The sequence below is a fragment of the Cyanistes caeruleus genome, chromosome 10, assembly GCF_971803275.1.
Source record: "Cyanistes caeruleus chromosome 10, bCyaCae1.hap1.1, whole genome shotgun sequence".
In the NCBI taxonomy this organism is placed as follows: domain Eukaryota; kingdom Metazoa; phylum Chordata; class Aves; order Passeriformes; family Paridae; genus Cyanistes; species Cyanistes caeruleus.
The window spans coordinates 3626604-3644623 of NC_141710.1; the positions used below are offsets into that span (position 1 = coordinate 3626604).

Sequence of the window (18020 nt, forward strand, 5' to 3'; positions counted from 1 at the left end):
AGTGAAACCACACAATAATGGGGGCTTTAATAAGAGACTAATTTTGTGAAATAAAAACACTGATTTTATTAAAATAACAAATCTAACAAAATTAATAGATGGTTTTATGAAAGCATTTCATCCATAACTTTGCAGATATATTTTTCATTAGCCAGAATAAGCTAGTTTCTCATTCTAGTGCCTTTGCAAAATTCTCAAATGAACACTGTGTAGACTCCTCAGCATTAAACAGCCCTTTGGTTTTTCCTTTTTAAAATGCCCATAATTTTATCTTTTATGGTTATTCATAAATACAAAACTGTTTTAAAATCAGTTTTAATTCCGGCATAAAGCTAAACCCAAGTTTCTTATGAGCTCATATCTGTGTTGGGTGAAGGAATATGGCACTGTATTGTTTATCTGTGCTTGGGAACAATTTCTTTCTATTTAAATTTGCTCCAGTGGCACCCTAGAATTTACTTTATTGTATGGAATTAAAGTGCCACTCAGCCATCATCTCAGAGTGCCTTTTCATATAAATCAACATCATCAATGTTTTATAAAAGCAAGAAAGCTGAGCCACACTGATATGTAGAGAGTTAATTTATATGTAATGCATAGACATTGGATTGAAATACTCAGATGAAAACAGAGCAACGTTAACAGGGAGTAACAGGGAGGGAGGGATGTAAAGTTTTTTCTTCTCTAAATGGAACTTAGAAGGAGTAATTGAAGTCTTCACTATTCCTGTTCAAGTTTCTCTTATATATTCCTTATATACTTATATACTCCTTATATACTTATATACTCCTCTTATATACTTATATACTCCTCTTATATACTTATATCCTCCTGCTCAAAGTAGGCAGTAACAGAAGGCAAAACATTAGTCCCCCTAATGGGACAGAGATCTCATGTTCTGTACAAATCAGAATGAATTCTCTTGGACTCAAGAGAAAAACTATTGGTCCAGTGGAACTTGATCTTTTGCATAATAGATGGATGTCTGTAGTATTTTGTTAGTTGATATGCTTACTTTATTTAATAGGGATATTTGAATGTGTTTGGGGATGTCTGAATGAACAGTTCTCCCTTCAGCAGCAGAATGTGACCAGCAGCCCCAGGCTGGTGTGAGTGTAGCACTTGTGGAGTCTGATCCCACAAACAGAAACAATTGTAGTTGTTTGACACTGATTTGAAGTCCATGGAGAAAAGGAAGGTCCTCCCTGGAGTGAATGAAACTCTAAATGCCTAAAAGCTGTACCTGCCTCTGTTCAAAGCAGACAGGCTGAAAAATGCTGTCTCCCACCAAACTGCAGCTGGATCCAAACAGGCTTCACTTGTGGTTGCAGAATAAACTCCTAAATAATAGCTTGTCAGAAGAGGTTAATTTTCAGACCTGATGCTCATGACCAGACTGTAAAGCATCAATTTAAATGTCCAAACATATAAAACAGTTTGCCCTAGAAATTAAAATTAGCATGTAAGCTGACAGAATGTGTGCTGACATCTAATTATGGGCATAATAGGGTTTTGTTCTACTGTACTAACACTTCTCTTATTTTTATTTTTTCTAATCATATTAATCTGGACACGTGGGCTTTTTATCTCTTTTGGGCTCTCATTTCCTAAGATTCTAATTCTGTTTCAAAATCCTGTTATGGTTGACTAGCAATTTTTGCTGAAAACAGTTTTTTCTAGTAGATTAAGTAAGAATGTTATTCAGATTCTGTCTTGTCTGCATTTAAACATCAAAGGATACGAGTGAGAGGAATCTTAAAGGCAGGTCTGTGTCATATCCTGTTCTGTGCCTCTTGAGCTGCTTCACTCTCTGTTGTAATTGGCTTTTGGTGTCATCTTTTGGTTCTGTTCTTTTTCTCAGTCTCTGATGGATGCCATTCATAGGGGTATTGACTGCTTGTAGCAGGACATGTGCTGTGGGTGTCAGTGTCACCTGGGGAGTGTCTGAGCCCTGGTGACAGAGGTGTGGTGTCCAGGAGAGCCTGAGCTCCCAGGGGTGCCTGCTGCACGGCAGGGAGATGCTGGCAGGAGCTTTTGGTGAGAGGGAAGGATTGCTGAGCACTCGAGGTGATGCTAAATCTCTGCATCAATGTGTTTGTTTGCTTTTTACCCTGCTGAGCTCACAAAACCAGCGCTGGGCACGAGCACATAAGCACAGCCATCGTGGTTCTGAGGACAGCAGCGTGCTGGGAGGTGGAACACCAGGGCTGCTGAAATCCATGAGCACTTTCCTCAGTGAATTCAAGGGAAGCAGAGTTTATGGGATATATCACTTCATCTGTCACTTGATGTGCATGGGTTGAACACTGAAGGAGCTTGAACAGAGGGGCAAGCAACACCCCACATGTTGGGAATAAAATCTCAGGGAAACAACGTGGACAGGAGAGTGTCTGACACTCGCATTTCATAGATTAAACAACAACAGCCAAACAAAAAAAGGCCAGTTCAGATCTGAAAAATGAAATTGGCCAATCCAAAGTGACTCCAAGGAGGTTAAGTGCAGTTGGGTAGTGTTGGCCAGCTGGGACATTGAATTTGGCTTGCACTTGGGAATGGACACAGGTTCCAAGTGCGGTTTTCTCTGTGCCCAAAGATGATAAAGAGGGCGTTTCCAAACGTAGTTCAGGAGTTGTAGTATCTGTAATTACTGACAGAAATGCAGTTTTACCAAACTGATTTGAACATTCATGTTTACAGAGAAGCCTACCTTTATGAATTACAATATTTGCTTGTAACGTTCACAGATGTTAGAATTTAATTAGAGCGTTTATTGTGGTCTGCAACAACAAATTGAATTTCCATGTTTTCTGTAATTCTGTTTTTACTTGACTTCAAGTAAAAGTGGCCTGACTTGTCACTGTGTTAGCTGAAACACTTGCAGTAAATACATGCCATACTGCTATCCAGTGCAAAATAAATTAGGAAACTGTAAAGAAAAAAAACCCAACCAGCATTCCAAAGAATATTAAGTTACTGAAGAAGAAACTTCATGTTTTTTCACGTATTACCCATGAAAAATAATATATTGCTAGTAATTTAAAAACTGTCTCCTAAAGCTTATGAACTTGCATAGTCCTAAATGTGTGTATTAGAGATGTTCCCATCGTGTTGGGTAGTTCTGGACTTCACTGAATACCAGCTCCAGGTGTTGAATGTTTCTGAGGAACTTTTTTTTGTTTATATAGCTTTAATGTTTATAGCTTTAATTTTTTAGGGGATATGATCCAGTGAATTCCTATGCAATACCAGCTAGAAAAATTCATGTGTTCTTCAGCATGATACTGGGATGTATCAATACAGCCCACTCATGCTGTGTCCTTAAAATTGCATTTGTTGAACCACAAGTTTTATTTTGACCTCGGTGGTTCTGTTGTTTATTTCTATTTTTGGCCAGGTTCTTCTAGGAAAATGTTATTAATAGCTCCTTCTTCTTTTTTTTTTTTTTTTTTCCCTATTCTGTTGTTCCCCAGGGCTATGTCTTAAATACAGATTAAATGACAATATTTACAGTCTCTGAGGAGGCTTGTAAAACTGAGGTTTACCATCTTTTAGGACTCCTATTTATCAGTAAAACTGGCAAGAAAAGGGGAAGAACAGATAAAGAAAACCTCTTTCTCTGAATCCCACTTGGGGTCTCAGAATTCGGTTTCCTTTACACTATTTTTAGCTGTTAACATTTACACTTTTAACTCATTTGAAAGACATTTTTTTCTCACGAATTTCTACACCACATCTTTGATACAGAATAAAGGTCTGTCTTCTGTAAATATTTCTGGGTTTTATGAGGTTTACTTGGTTTTCTTATGTTTTTTTTTTTTGTTTAGAAAAACCTAAAATTTAAAAAAATATATATAGGGAGACTAATGATGGTCCAGATCTTTTTTGTTGATGCAGAATTTTCTCATAATCCTTTGAAAAATGGATATAAACCTGTTAACTTAAAATGAATATACATATCCATATATTGTTGTATATATCCACATATTCTCTTCCTTTCTTGATATAACAGGATTAGATATTTTTCTGTGTTTTATATAATACAATTAATTTTTTTCCTTTAATCTGTTGCATATACAAAGGAAGTGCAGCACAGATGTGACCTGGAAGCATATAAAAATTGGCAGAATAAATGAATGTTGCCTTCTCTTTTTCAAGGTGGCTGTAAAACAGGCTCAGTGCAGGGAAGTGTTTGCATGGCAAAATTCTCCTTTAATTCTCCCTAATCTTCACTGGGTGACCTTTTCCTGTTCAGAACTATCCCCTGACAGAGGGATAAAATAAATAAAAGATGACTCTTTTATTATCTATTTATTATTTACTTTGTTTTGGTAATTCTCAAGTCATTTTACCAAATTTTGCCAAATCCTTAATGTTCATTAACATTTTGTTGATTACCAGATGTTAATGAAATGGACAAAAACCTTGACTTTTTTAATTATCCTGTTCTGCCTACCTCTTGAAATGATTTGGAGCAAACAGTCTAAGGCTGTTCTAATTCAGTATTTAGACATAATTTGAGAGTAGATGATGGTGTATATCCTGTATTTTGAATTTTTACACGTGAGAAAAACAACAACAAAACCATTAGAATATTTTTTCAGTGCCTTTGAAAGCAGGTGTGTTCTGCACTCTGGATAACAGGGGAAAAATAGCCTGTAGTTCTCTTATCAATCAGATTGAGATTTATATGGTTGATATAGAAGCAAATCAATGTAGTGTATTGAATTCTACAGAGTTTTCCAGACCGTGGGGTGAGCTCAAAGTTTAATCCATATGTATCTAATTATTCAGTAGCTCTAGATTATTTTATGCAGATTCATTCTGTGATGGCCATTTTCTACTTTAAATGCAGTAGTTCCATCAATCTTGAGTTGTCCTTCCTGGTCCCCAGAGGACAAAGCTGTGGCAGGAGGGACAGTGCAGAGATGAGCAGGATTTGGGATCAGGAGATCCTGGGGAGGTGTGCAGCATCCAAAACAAGCAAGGGTTTTTTTCTCATCACTTTTTTCCTTTGCTTTATGTTGCAGAAATATTGAAATAGTTGTTGGGATGGGAAATTGAACACTTCTCTTTCTCTATCCCAAGCAAATGCCTTCACCAGTTGACTGTAGAGTGTTTATCTTTCTCTTTCCCCTCAGAATCAGCCAAACAAAACCAGCTTCAGCAGAAGAATTTATAAGAAAAAGAGAATTACATTGAACCCAGTGCTGAGAGATTTCATTTGGAGTGCAGGAGACAAAGATTTTCATCTGAGTCAGAGGTGAAATATGAGATTGACAGTTAAAATGATGCTTTTTACTCCTTCCCCTATCTCTGTTATTTTGGGGGTTTTTTTTTGTTTCCCCCCCAAAGCATCTTTTTGGTCACCATTTCATCCCTTTGCAAGATAAATTTGCAATGTCCAAGACTCCCTCCTCCTATAGCCCCCTCTGAAAGGTTAATTGTTATTTTAATAGACAGCACACAGTAATAGAGCAGAGTTTTAGACATATAGAAATTTGCCAGAGAAAAGCTAAAAGATAGGAAGTAGTTTTACAGCATCAGCTTGCTAGAAATTATTTAATTGCACTTGCTCAAAAATAGTTATTTTTTGATTGAGCTGTGAGTTTTTATGATGATGATTTGTGTCTCCATGCAATCCTTTAATTCCTGAGAACCTTGGCAGCTTGGAAAGTGGAAACTGGAGTACAGTTAATATTCCTTGTCATTCCATCCTTTTAGAAACAGAGAGCTATGAGTAAAAAAATATCCTGTATGTATGATGTCATTATAAATACATGTGACATCATATAAAAGTGTGAGAATAAACTTTTATTTCTAAGATATAATAGAGTTCATAGGATCTTTATTCAGTTTTTTCAGCCTGATTTGAAGAATTAAATGAATGATGATAAGAAAGAACATTAATATTTTTAAAAGTACTTGTTTCCTAGAGAAGTGTTTTTATTTCTGGGTGGAATTTAATAGACTATTTCATAGAACTTCACTTTAGGACAACCTCTAGGCCATGTTCCTTAAATTTCTAGTCCCTTTGCAGGAAGGAAAATGTCATTTTGAGTCTCTAAAACCTAGGGAGTGCTGCTTTAATGGCAAAAATGGTAATAAAGACCTGAAAAATCTGAACTGAGGTCTCACTGATGTACTAAACGTAATTTTTTAGGCATGAGGCTTATGTCAAAGTAGAATGCACAGTCTCTAGAAATAACCATTTTCTGTGTTCTCAAAGAATCCCTCGGAGAGCTCATCCACAAGGAATTTACTGTAAGACTGTTATTTCCATCTGTTCCTCATGGATATAAGCACCTTCCTCCACTCCTGTGCTATCAAAGCTGTGATACTGAATTAGAAGAGTATTCTAGAACAGCATTTCCAGGCTTTACTCTTGCAGTCAGCTTCGAATTGAGTAAAAAGGTGCCACGGTATTTTGGAAATTAATGTTTAGCCTAGCCAAATATTTTAACCAGATATGATCACAAATGACCCAGGAAATTAATAATTCCAGTAGTAAAGGGAATTGGTATATTGTGGAAAATCCTTGTGCTGTGTAATAGTTTGTTTGTTAAGCCATCTGTTCTTCCTTTGGTATGAGCACATTTTGGATAGGGACACTTTACTCTTCATTCCATCACTGTGGCTAATCACTTGCACTAACTAAAGATCAGCTTTATAGAATAAAAATATCTAACACACAAATCTGGAGCCCAGTTCTCCCTTTGCCATGCAGAAACACATGGCAGGAAATTTTTTCATGGATTTCAGAGCAGATTTTCCTTTCCACTGGCTCTTTAATGTGATTTAAGGCAATGGCTCATGCAGCACGGTCTGTTCTCTGGTTATTTAATGCTTGCCAGGGCACACACATTTCTGTGCAGCAGTACCTTGAGTGCAGTCTGTGTCTCTTGGGGCTGAGCTGGGGGCTCCTGGCATTGTGCCATTCCAGCCTCCTGGATGCTGGGGCTCAGCTCTGCCTCCGTCAGAGCCACATCTTGAGGCCTCACCTGTGTTTGTACCACACCAGCTTCTAACACCATCAAAACTTGGTGAGTTTTAGTCCAGTTTTGGAGGTGTTTGGAGTTTTGAACTTGCTTGTGCAGTGACTACAAAGCTCATGCATTTGGGAATTTGAACTGCTGCAAAGGATCCACATCCTTAAGAAAGGAGGGGAGACCCTTTCTTAATGGAGATAGGGAAGAATCCTTCAGCACCACCTTTCCACATCCAGCAAGGCAGATCCTCATGGGGGTTCCTCTTTCTGTTTGAGGAGCTCCAGCTCTCCTGGGCACTGTGCAGTGCTGCTGTTTGGTTCCTGGGACACTGGGTTCTGGCTGTGGTGATCTCCCTCCTTTGCTGCTCTGAGCAGTGGCACTGTCCCCACGCTGGGCTCCTTTTCCTCCCTTGTGGTGGCACCGCTGGCTTTGGGAGGGGAAGGGCTGCAGATTGGGTTAGATGGGCTCAGAAAACATCCCCTGAGCAGGGGCCAGCACCTTTCTCAAGGAGACTCTCCCTCTCCTGAAGTGCATTTGTGGGGAGGGAATTCCACATTTTTTGTTCAGTCCGATAGTTAGCTGAAAGGTTGGCCACCTCATAAGTGTATAAAATATTTGAATGCTGGAAAATCACGGGGCTTGTAAAAGATGTTTAGCCATTTTTACGTACAGAGAGAGAGATCAGACGATGTTGATTTGTTTTGTTGCCTCACCTTTGCACTGTGAATGAAGGATCCTTGCCTTCCTGCAGAGGTGGAACCCCTGGTTCAGCATACCCCGAATGCACCTGGGGAAATAACCGTGACTAAATGTTTTCCTGAATCAGAACCTCACTGAAATAATTACAAATTTTGTCTTACAGGAGGATAAATTATTTCCTATTATCTCCTCTCCATTCCTTTAAGTCTGCTTCTTACCTCTAAATCTTGTCTATCTACCTTGGGTGTTTTTCTGCATTATGGTCACATCATCATTGATTTGCTCTTTGAGGCTAAACAAAGCAAAGTAGGGAAAATTGTGTTGCTGCCTTTGTGCTTTAATCAATGTTTTTCTTCACATCCCCCAGGGACTGGGGTGGCTACAGATGGGCAGAGAATGGACCATTTTCTGTGATAGAGATTTTGTGTTCAAAGTCCTGGGATGTGCTTTGTAGGGTGAGATCTTCAGCACAGAACTGCCTAGAAAATGTTAAGCCTTCTTCATGAGACTGCACACTTTAGGATTAAAGGGTGAGGGCTCTGACATTCAGATACAAACCAGCTTTTCTTTCGAAGCAATGTGTCTTTAAAACTCCCCATATTTTAGTAGTAGACCAGTAATTGCAGTGATTTTATTCTTTCTCATTCCCCCCCGGTCCTTCTCATTAAAATAAATTCATAACTTAGAAACAGCAGATTGTAATGAAAAGAAGAAATTACTTTAAAATGAAGATCATTCTTCTTGGAATGACAGTTTAGTTTTGTATCCTTTGAGATTGCAGCAGTGAAAAATGGTTGAGCTATCCGTGTTCTGCAGCTTTCTGGAATTAGAAGTGGTTCTGGACCTTGTGCTGTGCACATTTGTAGGGCAGTCCTCAGCCCCAGCACTACAATTCTTTAGTTGCTGGTAAAACAAACAAACTGTAGAAGAATTACTGTGAGACAAATCCCTGGGGGAATGACCAAGTGATTCTGAGGGAAGTGGCAGCATGGAACACAATTTGGCTTTTGGCACCCTGTTTGAGCCCACTGTGTGATGCCAACTGAAGCATGGGGAAGATGGGGACACTGGGGAATGCCTGTCAAACACAGGCTCCTGATGGGAAATTAAATGCTAACATTGAACTAAATTGTACATTTAAAAGAATAATTCCTGTAGCATAACATTTCTCTTTCTGGAATGTGTCAGGAAATTTATTAGGGAATTTTGGTTATTTAATGCTCTTTGGGTACATTTTTACCCATTAAGCTTCTCAGACACAGTTCACTAATTGATACTAAATCTTGCTAAAAGCCAAGATTTATCCTCATTTCCTGCTAATTTCAAGGTAGTTGAAAAGAGGCAGCTAAGTAGCTAAAGATGACAAACACCTTTTTCCCTCAAGTGTTCTGTGAAAACACCATGATAAAACCAAGCTTTTCATTGTTCTGGGGACTCTTCATATGGTGTGATTGAGATACCTATTTTTTTTATTTTAAACCTCAAACAAAATCAATTAACTGAAAGGCTTTGATGACAAAAAAAATCTTATTTTGATCCCAGAAAAGTTATATGGAAGTATTGTAAAAATGCTAAACATCAGGATGTTCATTGCATTAAAGAAAATTGATCAAATAATTGATCAATAAATTGATTGTGAACCCCATCCTTTGGCAGCTGTTGTATTTTATTGGCTCAATGACCCTGAAGAATATTTATTGCTTAAGTGATCTTTTGCTGTGCCTTTTGTTCCTTCTGTTATTCTTCCACATTGCTGGGGGAGAGAAACCCCAGAGAACTTGAAGTGTCATTATCATGGTGCAGCAAAGACAGTTTCATGGCAGCAATGAAATTAACTCTATTCCTATTAATGAATGCTGTTTTAATCCTTCTACTCAGTAATCACTGGGACTCACATCTTTCCAGTGTGGCAAAATGTGATAGGGCTCACTGGGAAATGCAGTAATGTGCCATCCATAAAAACAGATCAAGGCTTGTGCAGGGAGCTTTGCTGTAGAGTTCCTGCTGGATGTCACCTGGCAAGGTTTTACAGTTTTTATAATGTTTTTACAATGTTTTGGGTGCAGTATTCAGGATGACGTGTGTGTGCTCCCCAGGGTGGCTCAGCACTCACAGGAGTCACTGCTGGGAGAGAGGGGTTTGCTTTGAGCAGAGGTGTTCACTGGGAGCTCTGCTCCAGCAGGGATAATCCATATTCCCTTGGAAGCTGGACAGAGTTCCTGGGAACCTTTGCAGTGCCAGGGTGAAGCTCCAGTGGCACAGACAGGTGTGGGACTGTCACCTTCTGAAGTTCAGCAGCAGAGCACTGGCTGCCAAGGAGCTTCGTGCTCCCTGCACCTTGCTCTGATGTTCCATCCAGAAATGCAGAGTTCTGGGGACAAAAGGAAGTCTTTTCTCTGAACATCACCTGTGTTGTCACCTTTTCTTCCTGGCCCAGGAGTGCTCAGTGATGCAGCAGGACCCCCAGTACAGCCTGATCATCAGCAGCCATGGGAACCAAGCACTGAACAGGGCCAGGGCTTCAGTATTCACAAGGCACCGCTCAGCTGTTATTTCACTGCCACAAAACCAGTTCAATTAATGGGGATAATACAAGAAACTCAAATGAAGAGGCAGAGCTAAGTGGAATACAGAGCAGCTTTAAATCAATAGCAGTCAGGTTGCATTATGAAGCAGTTGTGAGGTGCTGTTGTTCAAGGTCTGTCAAAGTTTCCTTAGCAAACTTCTGTTTTCAAGGATTTATAACTAAGTATAATATCAACTTCAAAACTTGCAGCTTGAATACAGAGATTTAATTTACCATATCTGGGAAAATACAAGGATACTCAGGGAAGCAAGGATTTTTTTTAAAATTTCATTTTACGTCGAGCCTCCCTCATTGTCTCTAGCCTTGATTTTGTAGGGAATGTAACAAGATCCACAACTGAGAAAACATAGCTCATAGTCTAAGAAAGAACTGATTTTCAGAATCAGATTTTGTGGCTGACATGCCTTAAACAACTCTGTAAGAATTTGACTTTACCTAAATGGGAATATATAATCTTTACTTAAAGGGAAAATAATTTTAAATACTTTATTACCAGCTTTTAAATGTCAAATTTTATAAGACCCCATAGACATAAGGGCAGATATTTATAGACCCTTTGAAATATTGAACAATAAACAGAGCACTTATTTTAAAAGATGGGGAAAATAAAAAAGAAACACACCTGTTTTCAGTGGGGGTGTTTTAATTTTGTTTGTTTGTTTTAAAGAATAAACACATAATTTTTTGTTGAATTCATTAAGCATAAGCTTGAATTTCAGTTCAACTACTTATGATTAGATTTGCATTCCAGGTGCAGTTACTGCTGGCCTTGGTGCGAAGCACACACTAGCACAAGATTTTCTTGGCCTGTGTCACCTATAGAAACACCTATATATAACACCTATATATATATATATATATATATAACACCTGTAGTGTGCTCACTAAGGTGATCCAAAGTGAGCCATGTCTGGAACTGTTCTCTGATGAAATCTATGATGCTGTTTCAAGATGTACCAGAGTTGGGATCCCCTGGGCAGGTGGAGTTCCTGGTGACCTGGAGTGCTGAGTCCTTACATGCTCTGAGTTCCCAGCTTTTGCCTTTGTGGTAAGGGTGAGCTAAAAGCATGTTTGGAGAATAGATTGTCTGTTTTACCACAGTGAACCCTGCTTTACTTATCAATGTATTTCTTTTAATAACATAAAATAAAAAATGTCAAAGGCCTGTTTGTTCTATAAAGGTTGGTGGAGCTCCAGAAGTCTGTCTGTGGTGTGGAAGAGTCCTGAAAGCAGTGCTGCTGATGTTATGTACTGGTGAGCCTGCTTTCAAGTATCCCATGGTGCACAGAATGGGAGGGCAGATCTGTTCTGGGGACAGAAGAGCATCAGATTCAACATAAAGTGGCTTTTGTGATTTGTTTGAGCAAACCAGGTGACTCAAGTCTCTGATTGACAGAGGAAATTAAAAGTTTGTTCATTCTTGCCCATCTGAGAGGAAGGTGATTGGGACAGAACATCTCTCCTGTGCTTTCTTTGAGAGCCCTTTTCCACCTCCTGGAAGCCAGTGCCATACATTTCCCTTGGAAAGGCACACTGGAATACACTGACATAGAGCATTGCTTCATAAAGCAATCTAAAATTCTGACTTTAGTCAACATCTCTAAACACTTGTTTTTTTGGAGTTTTTTTGATACTTATACTAAAACCACAAAGATAAAAATTTATGTATTTATGTTTTGTGGACTTGCTAGGAACTTTGTGACTTACTGGGCTGGGAAAGCACTCCCTAAATCTGCATCATGACTGTCTTCTGTAATCTGAAGCTGAAGGTCGTGTGTACGTGTTTGCACAGCCTCCCACTGGCCAGCAGACTTAGCAAAAATCATTCAGAGGTTTCTGCAAGATCACTGCTTCAGAGTATAGAGAAATTGTACTGATCTGTGGAGACATTTCTGCTTATATAATTGCCTTTTTATTCCCCCATCTGAACTTACCCCAGTAGAGAGCATGTGCCTCGTCCCCTCTTGATTTTTCTTTTCACGGCAACAAATGTCAGCAGGACACCATTTGCAATTCCCCTTGGTGGCAAAGACAACTTCTGGGCATCAGAGTAATTTTCTTACATATGGGTTGACATGACATTGTGTTTCTGATGCATTTGCAATAGATTTTGATGTGTGGTGGCTCTTTGTGTTGAGATGGTTGTCTCTTCACATTTGTGTGTCTAACTGTGACCTCAGTGACAGCTCCTGCTCCCCTGCTGTGGTAAATACTGGATCACAGAATTGACACAGCTTCCAATTTCCTGCATTCTGGATATTACCCTTGAAATTTCTAACAACTTCCAGATAAACAATGAATTAATTATTGCCCTGATCTAGTTTTCTGCTCTCAAGTATAACACACCCATTCGAATTCTCCTCTGAACTTGAAAGGCAGCCAGCAGCTCTGTTTTCTGTCTCTGCTTATTAGTGACCTTGCTTGTTTACAGCTGCAGTTTAATTCCCCCAGAACTCATTTAGGGTGCAGCCTGCTGTTACTGCCCCTGTAGTTACTGGAGTTTGAAGTGTGTGTCACATGTGGCATTTAACACCACAGTATATAAATATATATAATGTATTTATATATAAATATATAGAATAGATTTCCTTAAGGCAAATGATTGGAAGTGTGCCCTTGCTACACTGACAGCAACTGGGAAAATGTTGATTTGGTTTATTAGAGGAAAATTTAATGTTTCAAATTCTAAGAGGGCACCGTGCACGCTGTAGAGCCTTTAGTGTTTGAGATCTGTTAGAACAAGAGAGGATTACATCCTTTGTGCCCCTACAAATTGATGGGATCTGGATAACCTAGATAAGATATTCACCTTTTAAATTGGCTGAAAGGGATGATTTAGTTTGCATTTCTAGCTCCAGATCTTAAATCCGTCTCTCCTTATTGATACAATACAGAAGAATAAAGCAAACATATTTTTAATGGACCACATCCAGAAGCTGCTTCCTGCTACAGAGATAAGCAAACTGCAGGGAATGCCTGCAAGATGATATTACAGGAGGAATAACCCAGGTACACCTCATTCTTCCATGCTGAGGGATGCACTGCTGAAGCAACTGCACGTCAGTGTGGTTAAGTGGTGAATTCCACCTTTGTACTAAGGTGTGTAAGAAAAATTAGGCCTTTATTTAATTAATTAAATTAATTAATTGCCTTTATTAATACTTTCTTTTATAAACATCCTAAATTAAGTTGTCAGAACAAAAAGGCAGAGACACTCATGGAGGCTGCTGAACATCTTTTCCATCCTGCATCAGTGGGTGACGGTACATGAGTATTCTCTTCTTATTGAAGTAATCACTGAACAAAACCCCGTTTTTCACAGCATCACTTCTTTCTGCATTTTTCTCAGTTTTGTTCTCTTTGCCACTAGTAATTTTGCCATGCACAATTTTGGGAAGAAATGGTACTGATCAGTTGGATTTTCTCAAAGTTCAAAACTGAAATGTAAAAAGCAGATCTTTAGAATTACGAAGAAGAAAAATCCATTATTTTTTTCTGCCATAAACGACAGGCTTTAACAGGTACTTTAATATTTTCTCTAGTAGAGTTTGGTTATTCTGTTGCCTTCAACTGTGGGAAGTTCCCTTTTAGATACAGAAATAAAACAATTAACTGAGATGCAGCAAATTAGCTTCTGGAAACCAAAACTCCGTGTGTGGTAACAGTGGTACCAGAAAAAGGTAAAATAAAGTTTTTACCAAGAGGGTTTTGTGTACAAGTAGTGGAGCCTCTGTTTGTGAATCTTTCAATCAGTACTGCTTGGTGGCTCTGTGTATTCAGAACAGCAAAATCACACCAAAAAAAAAAATCCCCCAGCACCCAACCAAACTGTTAGTTACAGCATTATTGTAGTTTCTCTCTGTCAAGTCTCAGAATGTGACAGAATAAATGGATTTCAGATAACTCATGAAGCCTGCAGCGTGCCAGGACACTGGGCTAATTAGTTTGTGTGGGAAAATCCAGACTGACCAGACAAAAACATTTGTGGCTCATCCCTTACAATATCTTCGTTATGTTTTGGCAGCCTGGCTTAACACCACAGCACTGGTGAATTGCAGTTCAGCCTGGGAAAGGTGTTTCTGTTTTGTTCTCAAGCAGAGAAATCCTCAGTCCCTGCTTGAATCACTCCAGAATTTGATGGCATTTCAGATGGCTGTGAGAAGGGGATGATGAAAGTCTGACAGAAGCTTGTGGAGCATTCAGTTGTACAACACTCAGTGGCAGGATGCACAAACAGCAGACAGAAAGTGCTATGGGAGAGAAAAATTCCCCAGAGGAGTGTGTTTGGAACACACTGCCTTATTCCAGCTCTCTTAGGGTTTGTTTTCTTCTATACAAATACATGTGCAAAATATCTGAGGCTCACCTTGTGTTTTTCCCTCTTGTTCTTTGCATGTGCTGTGGAGCCAGAGGGGACAGACTGGGAACAGCAGCAGGGCACTTGGAAACTTCGAAACTTTCTGAACTTTTTCTCAGTTCCTTGAGAAAAATGGAGACACATGCCATTGTTCTGGGCTCACTCAGGTGTGAGAGACACTTCTGCTGTCATCCAGTGTCCCAGAAGCCCAGACACTTCAGGCACAAATGCAGTATGGCAAGTCCAGAAAGCAGAAGCATTGGAATGGTACTTAGATTCTTTAATTTCTAGTATGCATCATTAAACTTAGGAATTGCACAAAATGTCAGAGGGATAAAAGGTTGATAGGGGCTGTGTCTGTTTTTGGATTGCATTAGTACTTTCAGATTAATTCCCCTGGTCAGTAGGAAATAAAGGACAGACTTTATTGCTGGACACTTGTAAGCACTGAGGGCTTCAAGGGAATTACCTTTGTGATATCAAATGCTGTCTGCTAAACTCTGCTGCTGAGGAGAGGGGAAAATTCTCCTCCAGACTCCCCTTTCATTTTCAGATGCACTAACTATTAGAATTCTGGTGGGGCTGGAACAAGCTCATGAATTTGGGTGTTCAGGTGCCAGTTTGAGAGAGATACACCCTTCCACCTCGAACCTCTTCATTCTCTATGTTGCAGCTGATATCTCTGCTCTGGAAAATCATCTTGTCAGTGCTGTGGAGCATTTTCTGAGGAATGTTCTGTCATTCCTGCAGCTCCTTAAATGCTTCACCCTGCAGTAAACCCAGCCTGGTCCAAAATTTGACCAAATTGTGTTTGTAATCCAGATACATTCCTTGAACTGCTGGTAAACAGAGCCCCAGGTGTAGAAAATCTGCATACAAAATCTGCTCTTCTGTCTCTGTAGCTGAGGCACCCACCTAGCAGGATCTTCCTGCATGAATTAGGGCAGAAAAGGAAACCTGAAATATTTAATGAAGAATTTATACTTTAGGGGAAAAAAAGCAAAATAAATATATTCATAGATGAGTGAGCTACCATACACCTGCTTGATACAAAAAATGATGTCTAGTCTGGAGATGAAATATGCTTGAATCTTCCTAGTTTGTAGAAAATATCTGGCTTTATTTAAGAACTTCTCTCAACTGTTGCTGTTTCTAATCTGCACTATAATATATCTATATTAGATATATTATATATCTACTATATATCAGACCCTCTAATAGCCAGTCACCCTCTCTCTGCAAGGGGGGATTCTGGCAGTGTTAGCTTTAGGTATAGCCTGTGGATATTCCATACTCTGAACTCCTGTGCCTGAAGGAACAGAAGTGTTATCTTGCCATTTTCAAACCTTTTGCTGCCTTTATTATTATTTGTTTTTCTCACAGGCACATATTGCAAACTTGTTCATGTAAACAGTAATTTGCAAATTGCTTTGTTTGATTTTAAGTAGGTTTGTCTGACCTCCTCTGTCCTCGAAGGCTTGGAGGGCTTGGGATTCTTCTAATAAAATTTTTTAAAATAAAAATGCTTCAGTCTTTATTCAATTAACACAAATTGGCTAGGACTGGTTTTTTTTTTTTTTCTTTTTAATTGAAAAGCTCTCATTTTTTTTCAGGATTTTGAAAAATACATTCTGTTGTGTTTGGTGTAATTTAGAATAAGTTTATTCAGGCTGTAAAATATGCCTTTCTGTTCCCTCTATTGCTGATAGAGGGATATTTTCTTCCCCTTAATGCAAGATAAAAATTCAATTACTTTTCTCCATGCCTATAAAACTCATAAGCTGCCTAACCTTGGTTTTTTTTTTTTGCCATGTCACTCACAGCTCTACCCCTTGTTTTGTTTTGGATTGTTTCCAGTCAGGGAAATGTCTTTTCTAAAATGGCCCTGGATTAAACCAGGCTTCAGCCATGCTAAAATGTAAAGGAAAAAAATGATTTTCATTCCTAGGAGCTTTTCAGCAGACCTGTATTTCTGCATTGCATGATGTTAAAGGAAAATCTCCTTTGGAATTAGAGGTCATCTGTTATTCTCACACTGATGCCAGAATTTCCAAATGGTCAGAAGATTACGAGGAAGCTCTAGCTGAGCGTGGCTCTGTTGAGGTATTTTCTTTAAGTAATCTCGGTGTCAAAGAAGCAAGAAACACTTTGAGTCTCTAAATTCTCTGTTATCATCCTGCTTTTCTTTTCTCCTGAAATGCTGCCACCTTCTGTTTTGTGGTTTTGGGAGTGGGTGTGTCAATAATTCAGACAAAAATCCCTCACTGTCTCAGGACATACCTGAAAAGCAAAAATCTGAATGAACACTTGCCCAAACATAGCCTAATTTTCTCCATTTGAATTCCATTCATCCAGCTTGACATGATTAGAATGGAAAACGTTTTAGCATGTGGAAATTTAAAATGTTGAAGTTTTTTATGTCTTTTCTCTCTGCAGTGTATAACGAATTGAGGGGTTGCATTTTGACAGCCCATTTCCAAAGACTACATCTGTAGTCTGAGTGAAAGGAAAGAACATCACCAAAGTCACTGAAAGAGAAAATACTGAAGGCTTTGTCTTTGGTATCAGGGATGAATGAACATCTAAAGTTCATTCATCAAGCGGATGCTGGGAGGACCTTTTTGATGCTGATGATAACATGGTTTAGCATTTATTTAATTATTCATTCATTCATTTTATTGCTACAGACTGTACTCTGGATGTTTTTTCTTTCCTGGTTTGAGGTTTGTTCCAACCTCCTCTCACTCTGAACCTTGAAGACTTTGCAGTCCAGTCTCACATGGTCTGAGCTTGCTTTCACTGTTTTACTTCCTTCCTAATCACATCTGCCTGGAGAAATAATTCTCTGCCTCATGTTGAAGCTCCATTGTTTGTATTGCAGGCTGTGGTGTTATATTTTATCTGCCTTTCTCATGCACAAAAAAGTTTCTTTGTTGCTTTAACACCATTTAGCTTTACCTGTCAGGAATATGGATCAAGTGCTACTCAGATTAAATTTAGCACTCTCAGGAAGAGTTGTTCTCTCATATCTGCTGCCAGCAAAACATCTTGTGTTGCAATCCTACTATCCTGTTATTCAAGCATTGTTTTATTAGACATGAATGCTTTTCAAGCAAGTAAAGCTGATTCATCAAGAGTTATCTCGAGCAAATACTTCAGAAGACAAGCCTGTAATAAATAATCATACAGAAGAGAGCTGTTCTTCAGTCTTCAGTCAAGAAGATTAAAGTTACAAATAACTGCTAATGAGAGTCCATAATTCAGGATCTCTACCCCTCACTTCTGTTCCAATACATTCTTACAGGAACATGGCATTTTGGATCCTGCTTCAGCACATAAATATCTGAAGTACATCTCTGCTCACTATCACCTGCAATCAATCACTGTGTTC

General features: G+C 38.9%; 1 protein-coding gene across 19 annotated transcripts in view; it reads left to right on the plus strand.

Annotated features, from left to right (window-relative positions):
- The window catches only part of CLSTN2 (calsyntenin 2), a 328373-nt gene that overhangs the window by 212092 nt on the left and 98261 nt on the right, over positions 1–18020 (plus strand). For 6 of the 19 annotated variants that reach the window (XM_086843491.1, XM_086843492.1, XM_086843496.1 and 3 more), the window contains one exon: positions 5139–5260. The exons of the other annotated variants lie outside the window; for them this stretch is intronic. The gene's annotated coding sequence lies outside the window, so the exon portion shown is untranslated. The remainder of the gene's footprint in view (positions 1–5138; positions 5261–18020) is intronic. 19 annotated transcript variants of the gene reach the window in all.